At 58.4% G+C, this 14,693-nt stretch overlaps 1 protein-coding gene across 2 annotated transcripts in view; it reads left to right on the plus strand.

Annotated features, from left to right (window-relative positions):
• Positions 1-14,693, plus strand: part of NOTCH1 (notch receptor 1) — a 44,139-nt gene that overhangs the window by 4,684 nt on the left and 24,762 nt on the right. The gene's annotated exons all lie outside the window — the stretch shown is intronic.

Genomic DNA, 14,693 nt, shown 5'->3' on the forward strand with positions numbered 1-14,693 from the left:
TCTTGCACGGACCCCAGCTGAAGGTGCGGGGTGTTTCTGTCCCATGCGTGGCGCTTGCGCCAGATCCGGAGCTTTAAAAGGTCCGGGCTGCAGACGGTGGCTGCAGCGGTGTTGCAGTGTGGTTTCACGGCGCTGGGGAGTTGCGGCTTTCCAGAAAAGGCACTTGCCGTTGACTAAGGCATTTTCCCAGACAAAATGAGAAGGTTTTCCAAAAGGTCGTTTTGACTTCTAGTGATAGCTCCTAATTAGACTGTTGGATAACCGTAGTTTTGACTGGCATCCCTGCAAATGAGCGGGGCTGATTTTAGATTGCTGTGCCACGTGACGTTGATTCCCAGGACCTCCCTTGCTCCGCTAGTTAAAAGCAGATGGCATGAAAGAGGGCTGAGTTTCAAACCCCGCTCCACCAGGCTTTCAACCATTAAAGTCAGAGGAGCCGCGTCTGCGTTGTCATACTTTTGCCCAGAGAAGCCAAAGAGACGGCAAAGGAAAAGAATAAGTTAAATTAATCACTAGGCTTGCGCTGAAAAGGGGGAAAAGTCGGTTTGCTAAAGTACTTCCTCTGTTTATGAATCAGCGCGGCGTTGTAGTTCAGCCGAGGCGATGGCTCCTGAGCCGGTGCCCGTTGCCACCACCAGCTTCCACGGGCAACGGGCCAGAAAGCTTGGGAGAAGCATTCGGAGGGGGACCGTAGCGGGAAGAGATGATTATTTTAGCTCAAAACTCTTTCAGGAGACAACCAGGAAGACAAGAGAAGTGATCTGGGCTCTGCAGCTCTCTACCCTTCAAGTTATTCAACTGCTCAGTCATTGTTATCTCATTGTAAAGGGCGGAAGTTTCCTTCTGGTTTGGTTTTTCTCATGTGCTTTAACTCAACGTTATTTCCATGAAATAATAACAAAGAAAAAATGCAGTCTCCGTGCTGGAGAGGAAGAGGGTGGAGTGTTGAACAATCAACCGGAGGAAGCTCTTAAAGAAGTAGACGAGCGGTGATTCAGCCATGTTGAGAACTCTTGATGGCTCTTTCGAGTCTGATCTCATTCTCGGAAAGAACAAGGTGGAAATGGGTAAAAGGGTAGATGAAAAATACAAAAGTGTCACCTGTTGCAGATTCCAGTGGAAAAGAAACTTAGCTGAGAAGCCCAGCTGGTGAGGCCACTGGGACAGCAGTGGGATTTTTTAGATCTTTTCTAGAAGAATCTCTGCTTACATCTCTCTGCAAGGCGTCTTGATGGTTATCAGTTGTCTTATGTGGTCCCACTGACTCTGCTAACTTGCCCTGGGATGTTATTGGTTGGGCTGAGGTTTTTTGCTTGATTTTTCTCATGGCTTGGTACTTGTGATGGCCAGAGGGTTGTACTGCGTTTGGGCAGGGGCCAGCTCATGTCATGCTCAGGAGGAGATGTCTCAGTAGGTCCCGTAGCAGTACCTGTGGCACAGAGATGAGCAGGAGAGGTGGGGTGATGCCTGCTGAGATGAAGCTGCTCAGGGGCTCCCCAGGATCCAGAGGGGATGAGGTATTTGCAGTGGCCATCGCCACCTGAGATCAGAGGGGCTATTCCCCACCAGGTACTTGCAGCTGTTAAATGTGCGGCCCCGCGGTGTGGTGCAGTGCACGGGGCTCTGCTCCATGGACAGCTTCTGGAGGTGGCTCACTTCATCATACAGGGTATGTTTTATTCCACCAAAATCTCTGACTTGCTGTCTTCCTACCTGCTGGAAGCCACGATACATCCATTTGTTCCAGCTGATGCTATATACCCTGGTCTCACCTCCAAGGCTGTTATGGTTTATTGTATATAGCATGAGGGAGACATGCTTGGTCTGAGGGAGACATGCTTGGTCATTGCAAGGCCAAGCTATTCACCAATTAAGGGCTTGGATAACATAATCAGCAGGCAGTTAGCAAGTTTTAAAATAACATTGTTTGGAAATTAACCTGCTCTTTCCAGGCCCGGAGGTGTGCTGACCCTCATCTTGCTCGTGTTGGTAGGTGTCCCGAAGGGTAACGGCATGTGTACATGAGCGGAATGTGAAATTTATAGAGCATCAGCGTGTTTAACGAGGGAGTAGCCTCGGGGTGCAGTTACCGAGAGCTGGTAAGCTCTGGATCTGGATGGAGACTTCTCCATGGTTAACATGTCGCCAAACTCCAGGTGAAGGTTTTTAGACCATGTATTGGGACTGTGGAGTGAAAGAGCCTCTGGGATACAACTTAAATCCCCCTGGGAAAGCAGACCTGCAGCGGGGTCTCGGTTGAGTCCTGCCTCTATCCTAGGGGCCAAAAAGGTGGTCGGGGTCCATCTGCTTCGCTGCAGGTGTGTGGCTTTGTCTCCAGCCGGGCTCCTGCTGCCACCCGGGATGGGGCAGCACCACGGGGCACTGGGGCTGCTCGCTCACCGCTCCCCAGGCCAGTCTTGGGCTGACCTCCTGCAGCCCTTCGCTTTGGGGGCCAGGGTTAGAAAGACCATCAGGCCAGAGAGGTGAAGGTTTGGAGTGATTCCAGATGCTTTCCAAATGGTCTTTTCATCTCATTGCATGCCCTTGGCACACAGCGCCGAGCCCCAGCGCCTGGAGGTGGCTGTGCCAAAATCCTGCAGATCCCTGACATTGCCCTGCTGCATGGTGGCCTCAAGAGCCTGGATTTGCTGCGTGGAAGAGGCATCCCAGCTTCCCCAGTCCATCCGTCCGTGGAAAAGCTCCATCCTGCAGCGCCAGGCTCCTTGGGGTTGGTCTTGACAGGTATCGGCAGCAGCGGGTCAGTGTTACCATCATCGAGGACTGCTGGCAATGGGCATTTTGTTGGGTGCTCACCAGCTCCGTACTCGTGCTTTGGTCTGGGGTAAAATTGCAGCTACGAACATTGGCCGAAGATCTGGAATGAGCAGGAGAAATGCTACTCTGGCGTTGAGGGGGGCATTGCAGTTTTGGTTCTTGGGTATCTGAGCTCAGAGGCATCCAGGAGCAGGAGCAGAGACGTGTGAGGGTCAAGGGCCTTGGTTTGGCGCAGCCGGCATCAGCAGGGTCTGATCAGGGTTACAGAGCAGGGGCTCTGAAGGGCTGAGGAAACCCCAGTTGGACTTAATAGCACAACTCTCTTTGCACGTCTGTCACGTGTGATGTTGGGAAGTCTTTGCAGCACTAGGTCTTAGTGATGCTGGGCCATGCCAGCTCCCATCTGCCTGCTTGGAGAGCCCTAGGACAGTTAGAGATGCCTACCTGGGGACACCCCAGTCTTTACTTTGACATCTGAGTCTTTGCTGGTAGAGCAGCTCGGCGCTGCTTCCAGCTGGCCGTCTGGCCAAGGTGTGATGGCACCCGTTCAGATTTGTGTGCCCTTGTCTGGACTCTGCCTTCCTTGGTGCACGGCAGTGCCTGGACCTGTTGCAGCACCTCCGTCTACAGCTCTAGAGCGTGTCTGGTGGATCGGGTCACCTCATCTCACCTCCTTGCGCTGGCGAGTGCCCCGAGAGCAGAGGTCTGCGGTACAGGATGGTGTCAGGGTTTCCACATACGTCAAGCGAGGTCTGCTTGGTGCCTCAGTTTCCCTCCATGTGCTGTTGCTTATCTGAACATCAAAACCTGTCTTGGTGGGAGATGGAGCAGCGCGACCTGCCAGACGCATCCCGGCTCGTGGAGGTGGGTTAGGCGATGGAGGTGCCTGTTGGTAAATGCAGTGCTCGGTGTGTGAGATGCAGGATCAGGACCGTGACTAAAGACCGTGTGCGGGGTTGAGGCGGGAGACGTCTAGCAGTTTCTTGTGGGGAGCCCTGCCGCAGGATGAAGCCGCATCCTGCCCACCGCCCCACGCGGTCGCACCCTGCTCGCGGCGGCGATGTCCCACGTCTGCGTCTGCAAAGGGCTGTTGGGAGCCTGGGAGCGGTGTGCGCGCTGGGTGTGCTTCCCTCGCACAGCAGTAATTAATGTCTACCTCAGGCTTTCACCCGTCACGTCCTCCCCTTCCCCCACGGCAGTCTGGAGTTAATATTGGAAAAGTCAGTTAAACAGTTAATGTTTAGGCCCTGGTTATTAGGCTCCTGCACACTTCCAGCAAAGGGAGCAGAGTTGCATTTTAATGGGAAACTTTCACGCTCAGTCAAGTTGCAAAAATTTATTTGCGCAGAAGTCATTTTCTTTTAACAAGTTTTCACCCTAATTCCCTTCCCCAAAACCTGAATTTAATGGTATTTATATGGGAAATGGATTTATTAAGTTTTAATGATGCTATAACGTTGCCCTTATTCAATAGAAGGGGCACCCTGCAGGCAAGCGGCCTTGTGGTGGTGGGCTGGGAGGGCTGGGTGCCGGGAGGAGCACCGGCGCGCTGGGCAGCCCGTTGCTTTGGCCTTGATCGAACGTCAGCGTAGCCGAGAGCGGCGGTGCCGGGCTTTGCGTGGACCTCCGGGGCTGTGCAGGATCAGTCCCAGGCTGTTGCAAGGGCTGAGGTTGCAGGGCTGAGCCTCGCCTCCTGCTGCTGATTCCTCCTCATCCTCCTCTGTGGCTCCTGGCACGATGTGACGCTACCTGTGTCCACCACAACTGTCCCCAAGAGGAGCAACGAAAGGAGCCTTTGGCGCTGGGGCTCTTCGCTTTGTCGGCCGCTCTGTCCCACGTCCCCGTGCCGAGAGAGGGGGCATCAGAGGGGCGATGGGGACCCCAAGGACCGTGTGCTCCCCACTGGCATCGCTGCCCAAGGGGGCTGAGTGTTTGTGAGCGTGCAGTGGTTTATTTTAAGATGGAAGTGATCTGCTGCCGATGAGCAGATGAAGGAGAGCGTGGCCCCAGCGCTCCCGCCCCACCGGTGCATCCTTGCGCAGGGGGATCAAAAAAAAAAAGACCCTTCCAAAGGCACCCACGGCCGGTTAACCCAAGGGATAGCTCCTCACGGGGCAGGTGGAGGAATGTGGCTGTCGACAGCGGGACGTGCAGCCCCGCCGGTTCCCGCCCTCGCGCCCGCTGCCCGTCGGCGGCCGGAGCCCCGCGCGCTGGCTTTGGGGCGGGCTGGGAGAGTGACCCCACGGGGGGGGGGGGGGGGGGGGGCGGCCTGCGAGAAGGGGGGTCCTCTCCCCGGCCCCCAGCCCCTATTAAAATGTTAGACACAGACCTCCAAGTCAAAAGGCAGGGCGACAGACGGCCCTTTCACAGGGCCTGCTGCTCCCCACAAAAGGGGGGTTTCCAGGGGAGGGGTGCAGGAATGTGGGCTGCGGCCGGAGGGCAGAGCCGCCACCATTGTCCCCGCTCCCTCGGCGAGGGCGTCATGTTGACACAGGGATTTCTGCAGGCAAAAGGTGTCGGAGGCAGAGTCTTCCCTCCCTCCCTCGCTGTTTCCTTGGTTAAACTTGGCAGCAGCAGAAATCCCGGGATACAGATCCCAGGAGCAGATACCCATCTGCTCGGAGGTGCTTTACATCCCTCCAGCCATGGTTTCCAGGGGAGTGAGATTTTTGTTGCTAATAACTATTTTGGGGGGCTTTGCTTTGCTTGCAAAGAGAAACCAGCGGCTTCATGGCTGTGAGGCTGGGGGGAGCTGGATCCATTGCCGTCCGGCCGTTGCCGTCTTCGCCCACTCACCGTCGCACCGAAACAGTCCCAGCACGAATTGCTCTGGCTTTCGGTAGGGTTTGTGCCGCAGGGGCACCCGTGTGCTCTGCAAAACCCCCATCTCCTGCTGTTTATAAATATCGGAGCTAAATATAGCTTGTTTAAACTCTTGGTGGCTGTTCAGATCCTAATCTCAGGTTTTATGTTCAGGATTAGAAGAGTGGGACGGTGGGGTCACGCGTGTCCCGGGTGGGAGTTTTCCATATTTGGCTCTCGGGCAGTGCGGTGTTTAGCCAAAACTCGGTTTGAGGGTGAAAAGTTAAAAAAATAAGAGAGTTCATCATCGCTTAGTGAGATGGTGACGCCGGCACTGCGTGCGTGCCAGAGCTCCTGGGAGCAAGGCAGCGTGAATTCGCCCTGCACAGGCAGCAAATGCGGGCAGCACTGTGTCCAGAGCGGGTGAAAATGGGCATTTACCCCAAAAGGGATGGGGAAGGGAGGGTGGCCTCAGGGACCAGCAGCGCTGGGCTGGTGGGTGGCCTGGGGAGGTGGAAATTCCTCATCTCCCCCAAATTCCGACTTTTCCTTCTGCTGGCTTGAAGAATAAAACATTTTTAAAGGGTGAATGCGTGCAAATGAAAAATCAAAATAGGGAGCAGTTGTGGCGGGTGCTCTCAAATGCCACGGCTGCTGGAAAGGACCGTGGAGGAGGAGAAGAGCCGGGCAGCTCAGTGGTGTCCAACGGGCACGCCAGTCACCAGCGTGGGCACTTGCTTGGGGACCTGCCCCAGGACGCGTGCCCCTGCCCCGCGGGTGGGCGCTGGGACCGTTTCCCGGCCTCGGTCCAGGTTGTGTTCCCTGGGGATCCTCCGCTGGAAGCTCAGCCTTCGCGGTCGCCCCATAAACGGGCTCCTCCAAGAGAAGGAGCAGGGAGCGGGATGAGCGGGGAGAGCAGGGCTCAGCGCAGGGCAGCCCGCTCCCGCAAACAATGGGTCTGTGCGGACTCGCACCGGCGGAGGATATAAAAAAAAAAACATCGACTGGGGGAAAAAAATATTTCATAGCAGCCATTGTTGTGGGTGGGAATGAGGCAAGTTTTGTCTTGGTCTCTTCCTTCGACATCTTTCATGTTTATTGTGAATGAAGCTCCATTGAAAGGCAGCTCCTTCCCAGGTAGCTGGTTACCACCCGGTGAATAGCATGGCCACTTTGCTTAGTAATGGGATTATATTGTTTTTCATTACAATGGGAACTTTGATTCCCAAACTGTCCTGACTAATGTCTGCTTAAGAAACAAAGCCTTTTTTTTTTTTTTTTTTTTTTTTCCCTCCCCTTCACGCTGGTAGGAGGAACAGGGCTCTAGCACGTTTTTCTCCAGTCCTGTCCATGAGTATATCCAGCTTTGGGAATTCTTTAGTTTCTCTCCAGATGAAAGTCTGGGTCTTAAAATCTCAATTAGGTGGCTTGGGCTAGGTCAAAAATGAAATGGAACAAAAAAACACATCAAAGACTTCGGATTGCAGTTTGCTTTTTTTAATTAAACAAGACTGGAGATCCGCTCTTGCTTTATTAACCTGATGTCACTCGAAGTAACCCGCTGCTTTGCCAACCACCCTCCCTGTGTGAAACTCTCTTTTTTTCCCAGGCTGCTGTCCCAGAGTGTTTAATAAAGCAGGGCCTGGATGGGACTTCATAAAAAAAACCACCGGTTTGGGCTAGCGCTGGGTTTTGGTGCTGGGAGCTGCATCGCGGCTGCCGGAGGTGTTTGTGGGGCCACGCCGGCGCCGGGGGAGCGCGGCAGGGCCGGCGGGAGCTTTGGGGTGCATCGCCCGGTCGGGGTGCCCTACGTGGGCGGGGGGGAGCTGGGCAGCTCTGCCTTCTCTGCCTTGGCTCTCCTGGGAGCCGTGGCGAAGACTTTGGTTTCTTAACGGACGCGAGCGCCAGAAACCACAGAGCGAAGCTGCAGGTGAGGTGCGGTGAGCCCGGCCGTGCCTGCTGCTGGGAGGGGGCTCAAGCGGCCCCCGCCAGCCCCTGGCTGCCAGGGCAGGAGCATCCACGGCCCCACGTGCCCCAGGGAGGTCAGGGCAGCGTCCAAAAGCGATCCCCGTCTCCCTGCACCCATCTTCCTTCTGCCGGCTCCCGGGGCGCTGTGCCACCCCGAGCAGGGCGGCGATGCCAGGGCAGGAGCTGAGCAGGAGATGGGACCAGCACCCAGGGTGTTGAGCTCAGCTTTCCCAGCGGGACCATTTTCCAGGCCTGTCTGCCTTCCCCTGGCTCCAGAACGCGCTCCCGCGCTCAGCGGGGTGTTTCCAAGGCGGGCCGATGCCTGTGGGAAGCCATCCCGTAGACAGTCGTACTCACCTGCGATCCCTGATGATGCTCCGTGCAGGAACATGGGAGGGGCTCGTGGGGAGGCAATGGAATAAGGATGAACGGGATAAAACAGAATGGGAAGATGCAGTAAGAAGCAGATCTCTTCTCTCAGTGACACGGAGACATGTCCCCAAGCACCAGCCCTTGCTCTGGTCAGATTGGAGCTGGGGGAGATCAGGGTCCCCCGGGCTGGCACCGAGCAAACGTGTCTTAGGGGGAAGGGTGTAACTTCAGGAGAAGGCTGGGGTGTTGCTTCCAGACTGTGCCAGGCAGGAAGCCACTGGCACAACTGGAAAAGTGACTCTTGTGCGTGGATGCCGGATGGAAAGCGAGCTTAACGCCCGGGGTCCGCAGCTGCTGGGGTTGCGCGGGGGGAGGTACGAAAGCAGGCGGTTGTGGTTCCCGTTCGTAAGGGTGACGGTTACCCCGAGGGGTGCGCGGGCGATGGGGTAGGGTCGGGTCACCGCTCTGCGGCTGGCAGCAGCGTGCAGTGGCCGTGGTCCTGTGTGCAGCTAAGGGAGGCTCTCCTGCTAGATACTTCTCCTTCCTTCAGCTGTTGCCAGCAAACAGGTGAAATCCAAGCGTCCGGCTCACGTTTGGCCGCTTGCTTCGCTCCGCGGGGTCCGGACCACGCTGGCACAGGCGTCCGCTCGGTCACGCAGTGCGTTCGCTGGCGCAGAGGGCTCCGCGGGTGCGATGGTCCCTTGGTGGGGACCCTCTGCGCCATGCAAGGTCACGGTCGTGGTTTCTGAACCACCTCTGTGCTGGGGTGGCTCTGCCAGGGACGCTGGGGGACGGCTGCTCCGGGCCACGGGTACCGCGGGGCAGAGAGCAGCATCCCCCCCAGCCCAGCCTGTGCCTGGGGATGGGTGTCGGGGTGGGGGCTGCTCCCCAGGGCAGGGGGGACCCCACACCCAGCGCCTGGGTTCGCCGTTGCCCCAGAGGCAGCGGGGACTCTTCTGGCCCCATGAATCTCAAGTACCCCCAAAACGGGGCTTGAGTAAAGACCCGAGCCTGCCCTCCTCGGCTTTCCCACGGTGCTCATACCTTGGGGAAAACAACCGCGGCCGTTTATGCTTCCAGCAGATGAGGGTGAGGAAGAGGTTATGTGATAGCAGCGCAGATAAGAGGCAGCCTGGATGCGGGGCCAGCGGCCGGGATGGGGCTCCCCGCCAGCCCCCCGCCCCCTCCCGCAGCGTGGGGCTGCCCCCTGGTCCTGCCCCCGCCATGGGATGGGGGACAGCCCCTGCGTGTCCGCTGGCCGTGCTCCAGCTTACACCTGGTTCGCATTTTGCTTGTTGGTTTCTTTTGTGCGTTTTAAACCCGAGGTGGGTTTTACTTCCAGCCCTGCCACCATCTCAGCCCTTGGGAGGACGCCCCGGGGCCAGGCAGGGGAGCAGTGGGTGGTGTGAGCGTGGGGGTTCTCAGCTACGGGGCGATGCAGGCTGAGCCTCTGCTGAGCCCCCCGCATCCAGGGCATCCCCCGTGCACCCAGCACCTCTGAAACACCCCTCGGGCTGCGCTTGTCCAGGGCTGACGCATCCCAAATTCGAACAAAGCCCCCGTGCCACCATGCGGGAGCCGTGCCGGGGCGGGGTGGGCTGCGGGAGCGCCTGGGTGTCATCTGTGCCGGCCGTGGCAGATGGCAGCTTAGCGCAGAAGGGAAAACATTAGTCTTGGGTCAGAGGTCGCAGAAACATCTGCCTCGGGATGCTTTCAGTGCCCGCATTGCTGCGGAGGGACAAAACCTGTTGCTGGTGGGTCGGAGGAAAAGCCTTGCGCGCTGCGAGCGGGGAAGGAGCGAACAAAGGGCCGGCGGCGCGCACGGAGCCGCACGCACGGAGCACCCGGCGCGGGGGCCGTGGGCTGGCGGGGGGCCGGGCCGGGCACCCCAACTCTGCCGGTGCCGCTCGTGGGGCGAGGGGGTGCTGGAAGCGGCGGCACCCGGGCAAGCACGCGCGTAATGCAGAGCTGGGGCGGCAGCAGGCAGCAGAGCTTGTTGGTTCTCTGATATTTCTGCGGCTCGTTCGTGCTTTTGATTATATGATCTGCCGAGCTTTTCTGGAGCCTCGCTGAAATAACTGAAGCGTTGGGCCGTTGTTTGTAACTCGTTAAGGATGTGCAGCAGACACAACAAATGCACGTGCCCACGCTGAGCAGATCCAGATTTGGCCTGGGCTCGGCGCTGGGAGCGGGGTGGGAATTTGGGGCCACTGTTCCCGTTCCCAGGCCGTCCCCTGGGACTCGGTGTCTGACCTTGGACAAGGCCTTCTCCATCACCCTTCACATCGCCCGTGAATCGTGCCGGAGATTTATGGGTCGGGAGCGCGGTGCATTATTAATTGCGCCTCCCCGCCTCGCAACAGTTTGTGCTCCGGGTGCGGGTGCTCGCTCGGGGCCGGCGTGGAGGGGGAAGACGCGTCGCAGCCCGGTGTCGTGGGAATGCAGCCCCCAGCCTCTGCCTGACCCCCCGAAACAAAAAGCCATTGGGGTGGATGGCAGCCCCAGACACTCGGGGTGTGTAAATCAGTGTGTTCGCACCTGCAAGGAGCGCATGCAGCATCTCCATCCGCAGGGGTGGGGACCGGCTGCTGCATCGCTGTCCCCTGCCCTGCCTGGTGTTTCGGTGACAGCCCTGTGGTTAGGTCACGTAGAAAACGTCTTAGAAGCGAAGAGTTGTGAGACTGTTGGCCCCGACTTGCTCCTTGTGCCAGCACGGTGCTGGGAGAGGGAGCATCGTGCATTGGAGCAGGGCTCGGCCATCACCGGGGTCGGGATGCCGTCACCCTCCGTCACCGTCTAAAACGGCGGGTTGGGTCGCGGCTGGAGCGTTTGATGCCTCTTCGGCAGGTTAATGACTCAACGGAAACGTTTCTCAGCTGCATGCTCAGGGGAGGGAGAAACACCGGTATTTTTAGCTGTTCCTGCCCAAGTCGGGAATGGGGCATGCATCAAGCGCGGGGCTGGGAGCGTGGCCGCGCTGGCCTCTCCGGGGATTTCACGGAGGCTCCTCAGGACCCCTGGGAGCTCGTCCGCCTTTCACCGCCTCGAAACTGGTTTCTAATGGCCCGTCTGAGCGGTTTTGATCCCGGAGCACCCGCCCTGTCCTCTGCCAACACATATATCTATAATTAAAGCATAGCTTTAATGTCTCTTATGCTAATTTCCATAAGCTGCTTGGGGTTTGGTTTGGGTAGCCCTCGCTTGGGAAATGCCAAAGGAAAAACCACAGGGTGATCTTCACCTGGCTGAGCCCGCGGGGACGTCGCATCCTCCACGTCTGCTCACCTGGCAGCCCTGACGCCACCACCCGCCGGTGTTTTTTTTACAGAAAATAAAGCTTAGGTCCCTGGGCTGAACTTCAGGAGAGGTTTTTAGCCCCTGGAGAAGTACATGGACGCATGATGAGGTTGCGGCGCAGCTGGGAGCTGAACCTGGCTCTGCTGAATCCAGACTTTCCAGACCTGGAAGAGCTGAAAAATAACTATGTCTTGGGCTGGCCTTATTCTTCACCTGGTTTTTGATCTCTTGCTTTGCATGCAAGGCTTGTCTCCAGGCTTTCCTCTGCAGCCGGGACTCTCTAAGGCTGTTGCAGTCGTTGGGCTTTTAAATGCAGCTCCAGAGTCTCTGGCTGCGACTGAGCTCCGGGACCTGCGTGGGGAGGAAACAGCAAAATTCATCCCGTGGCTTTGGTCGGCAGCCATGCTCTTCCCTGCCCCGTCTCAGACTTGCTGTGGCAAACATGGGCAGGAATAGCATCGTTTCTGTGCAGAAGTGTCTACAGATGATGCAGGAGTGGCGTTGAAGCTGCCGGGTGCAAGGCTGCCCGTGGGCACGTCGTGGGCACTGCCATGTGCGAGCAGAGGAGCCTCCGGTGTCCGCGTTTCTGTTCTTGCTGAGCAGCAATAATCGCTGTCGTGATAGTGATATCCCTGCCGTCAGAGACCTTTTGGTCTGAAACCTTGAGAAGAAACTGGGATGACTTGGAAACTGTGGAAGGAGTTTGAGAGGACTCCCCGAGCTGGGAGCTGGTGCGGTGTGTGCAAGGGGTCTGCAAGGGCTGTGCCCATCCCTGCCGCGGTTGTGGTGGTGATTTGGGAATTGCCAGGCATTCACAGTGGGTCTGTGCTGCACAGCCCCGCTCTGTGCGATGCCAACTCCTCCGTGGGTTATAGTAGTGACTGCTGGATTTTAAGGGTGCCTGTGTTGTACTGCTTTTTTCCCAAAGAGTTGCTTCACCAGCACTTCTCAGTGGCTGGAAATACCCCCCTTGCAGGGAGGAGAAGTGCAATGCATGGGCATACCCCGATCCCGGCTGCCCACGTGTGCCCGTCGCTCAGCTCAGCCGCTTCTGGCCAGGGCAGACCCATGCCGAGCCCTTCGCCCCCCGGCGTCTGCCGCACCCTCCTCACTTCTTGAGCTGATTGCATCCATAAACCAGCTCTTAAACAAATAGAAAAGCCATTTAAAAAAAGAAAAAATGCAAACTGCATGAAACTTGAGGGGTTTCTTGAAGCAAATGCCTGGAAAGCACCCGAGCAGCCCAGATGGGTGCGGGGCAGCCCCCAGCCCAGGCACTGCCAGTGGCCCCAGCTCCCCTGTGCCTTCAGGCAGGGGCTCCCCTGCCCCGCAGGGGAGTTCCTCCGATCACTAATTAACCTCCTGGCTAATAACCATGCCCAGGCTCCGGCCGGGCTCTGCTCCGGCTTCCCATCCGTGAGCTCAAACCACCACTTGCCTGCACTGAAATTGGAAACGATCCCAAAACTAATTGGGTGGGAGGGCTTTCGGCTTCGCGCCCCTCGTCCCGGCCTCATTTAAGCCCCGCGGCGCAGGACCCCCTTAATCCCAGCCGTAGCCCCGCTGGCCGCCTGGCTCGGCCCGGGATGCAGAGCATCGCCTCCCGGTCCCGGCTGCCCACGGCAGCACCGCAGCGAGCCAAAACCTGCACCGTGGCGGTTCCCGCGCGCTCGCCGGTTCCCGCGCAGCCCCTGGGGCTCTTTGTCCAGCATCAAGAATTTTTTTTTTTTTTCTTCTTCCTTTTTTTTTTTTTTTTTTCCGCCTTTTTCTCCCATTGGAGAATCTCATGACGCTTCCCTGTCCGCCAGCCGCCGCGAGAGCCCGGAGGATTGTTTTAAGAAAAAAAGCGTGTGTGGTGCGGGGAGGCGGGGGAGAGCAGTGCTTTTAACAGATGACTGCACACTTGAGCGGTTTGCCGGTGGCGTGCCTGTGCCGGCCGCCCGGGCCCCGCACAATGGCCCCTCTCAGGCGGCCGCGGCCCCAGCCCTCGCGTTCCCCCGCGCGGGGCCGCGGCACAGCCACCCAGAAGCGCCGTCGTCCCGCGGCCGCGGCGCCCCGGGCTCAGAGCCGCCGGCGAGCCGGGCATCGGCCGCAGGCGCCGGCAGCTGCTCTGCCTCATTAGGATGCACACCTGCTCCCCGCCGCCCTTTGTGTGCCGAGCAGATGCCCTGATTTATTATTATACACATTTTCTTTTTCATTTGGCCTGGATAATGCCGTCTCATTAACTCAAAATGTCTCCGAATCCTGACAAATTCTCACACAATCCCCAACAATGAAATCAGAATTGGGTTAAAAAAAAAGAAAAAAAAGTAGGGGAAGAGGAGAGGGGGAGCAGGGCTGAAACGTGGTCCTGCCGCTGGCACGGCGCGGCAAAGCGCGGCAGCTCCGGGTTGGGGCCGGCTGAGGGTGGGCGTTTGCAGGCTGTGCTTCGCCGGAGGAGCCCCACGTTCTTGTTTTGGGGTTTGCGGGCTGGTGGGGTTTGCAGGTGAGCGCTCTGCTCTGCAGCCTTGGGGCTGCAGCGTTCCCCAGGACCCTCCCTGCTCGCCCCAGGGGGGCTGCCTGCAGCAGGAGCCTTGGAGGCCACACGTGAGGCTCGGGGATGCGAGGTCCCACCAGCTCGGGTGGCAACGGGTGCAAGAACATGGTGGGTGCGCTGAGACCCAAGCTGCCAAAGCACAGAGGGGACCACAGTCCCCCCGTGCCCGGGTGCTGTCGTCTTCCCCGGCCACCTTCTCCAGCAGCAGTTGCCTTACCCTGAGCTCGCAGCAATGCGTGCGACCGCCGCCAGATTTATTTTTGCTCTCGAGGCCTCTGATAGCAGCTGGCAGCCCAGCATGAGCTGAGCGTGGTGTGCCCTGCTCTGCTGCGGTGGCATTGCCGTCGCGGCGTAGGACAGCAGCGTGCGGGCGTCGTCTCGCTCCTCCCATGCCCTACTCGTGACGGCTGCTCGGCGCAGCCCGGCCAGGGCAGAAAATCCCCCTTTGGAAGCGGTGTAACGTGAGCAGAGCTGGTTGGGGACAAAACGCGTGGCATCTCGTATTGCAGACGCGATGCAAGAGATGCTGCACGGGAGGGTTTGTGCTGGGCAGGTGCTGAAGGGCCTTGTCCCCGGGATCTTCGTTGGATATCAGATGCCCTCGGTCTCTCCATGCACAGCTTTGCTCTGTCATCCCTTTCCCGGGGGGCAGCTCCCCGCTCTGCGGGGGCCTTTGCCGGCCCCCCGTCCTGCCCAGCCTCCCCGGGATTTGCCCTTGCAATGTGTCCCCATCACCTGCCCCGGTCCTGCAGTTGCTCCAGCCCCGTCGGCCATCGGTGACAGATGGTGGAGCCGGTGGCCGCGTCAGGGGGCTTTTTCTCAGGGTCCCCACGCAGAGGGACGCGGCAGCCGGGGCCACTCGTCCCTCCTTGCGCAGGGTTTGCTGTCGGGGAAGATCTCAGCTGGCTGCGAGGAGCAGGAACGTGTCCCACCTGCTAGC

This window comes from Pelecanus crispus, chromosome 9 (genome assembly GCF_030463565.1).
Source record: "Pelecanus crispus isolate bPelCri1 chromosome 9, bPelCri1.pri, whole genome shotgun sequence".
Lineage (NCBI taxonomy): Eukaryota > Metazoa > Chordata > Aves > Pelecaniformes > Pelecanidae > Pelecanus > Pelecanus crispus.